We start from the raw sequence: 1,875 nt of genomic DNA on the forward strand, positions 1-1,875 counted from the left end.
AGGGAATTGGAAAAAAAAACACAAAACCAACTTCTTAAGAACTGTCTGAAAATATCTTTCAGGCTTTCCAAGCAGTGTGGTAGAAAATCAGGGAAAGGATTTTATTCTCAGATATTATTAAATGAAAATTCCCAGAATGAAAAATAATGAATACTTCTACTAATGAACACTTCCACTCTTTTACTGATTCTATTATCCGTTTAGTTATTATCCAACCATTATCACTCTTATGCAAATTAAAATCAGAGTGAGGAACAAATAGCCCATTTCAATACAAATAATGACTGATACTTTAGTTACCAACAGTTATTACATTATCCTATTGGATAAGATATGCACAATTGAAATCTGGGGAGGAGGAGGGCAGAAAGACCCACCAAACAGCATGGAAAACAGATTTATTGCAGACTGATTTTATGAAAACAATCAGAACGTTTCACAACCAAAACCAGCCTATCCTGTACCAACTGACTTTTGGAAAACATTCAAAGACTAGGCATCTGATCATTGTGTTACTGTCCATTGTAAAACAAACACAATTTTGCTATCCAACCTCAATGTAATGTTTCATTATCCTAACAAAAAACAAAACCAACACATTTATTATTGCCTGTTTCTCAGATAAGTTGTTTATTGTTTTTTCCTTTTTTTTTAATATGCCATATTAACAGTCTATAATGTACAAAAAGGAGGCTTATTACTTCTGAACACAGTATTTCCATGGTAATACAGCTCATCTATAGCAACAATCTCTTATATTTTCCCAACACCTATGACTGCTGGAGTTTTGCTTAAAATTAAATAATAAAAGACAGCACAAAGAACACAAAATCAATAGACATTAGTGCTTGCCTACCTATTTTACATGGTCTTGGTTTTAAAAGCCTCGAGGCCATAACATTTCTTAAACAATTAGAAGCTCTTTAATTAGACATGTGCACAAATTCAACCAGATAGACTCTTCATGAAATCACGAGGATGACCATAGCTGCAGAACCAAATGTTAGCACTTATTTTGCAAGTATTCTGATGCAAATTTTTTACTGTTGCAAAATCAGGAAAATTACTGTAGGTTTTTTGTTGTTTGTTTTTAATTCACAGTGGGCATGAAGCATAGGCACGTAGTGGGACATGCATTAGCACTGTTTGCTTGTACTTTTTGCTTCACTTTTAAACATTGTAACATCAGGGTAGATAATGTCAATAAACTCTTCTTTAGTCTGACACACCAAGCAGACTCACTGATGTTTCTCCAAAATGTGCAGCTGTCCAAGTCAGTTAAAGCTATTGCACCTGAACATTCAAAGTTAACATTGAAACAAAAATTCTGATCAAATTCAGTAGTATAGATGACTCATATTTGAATCTTACTGGGAAAAAAAAAAATTGAAAGGAATATTAACACCCTTATTATTCCCTGATTTGGGGAAGGTGGTGCTTTTAATTTTTACCAATACAACCTGTCAGCCTTAATACCAGCATACTAGACAGTTAGAAATATATGCCATATTCCACTGCCTAGAATGCAAAACAGACAGGTGACTTCCACAACCAATTGCAAGGAAAGGGCTGAAGTTCAATTATCATGCTGTTGCTGTTAAACCTGGAGTTAAGTTTTCATTTTACCAGGAAGACAGTATGACTGATACAAAGATGATACAAAGATATTTTGACATAACAAAGGGATTACTTCCTTTGTAGCCCTCACTGATAGGTTCAATCTGATTGAGCTAAGAGGGAACACAAAAGCCTATTATAAAACTCAAGCAAGTGTCACCAATCAAAGGAATTTGAAGTTTCTTCTCCAAGCTAAAACTGTTTTCTTTAGTAAGACCAGAAAGTAGCATTGATCTGCTGCTTTCTTCTTCATGTTTT

Source organism: Chaetura pelagica, unplaced genomic scaffold, assembly GCF_000747805.2.
Source record: "Chaetura pelagica isolate M959 unplaced genomic scaffold, ChaPel_1.0 scaffold205, whole genome shotgun sequence".
Lineage (NCBI taxonomy): Eukaryota > Metazoa > Chordata > Aves > Apodiformes > Apodidae > Chaetura > Chaetura pelagica.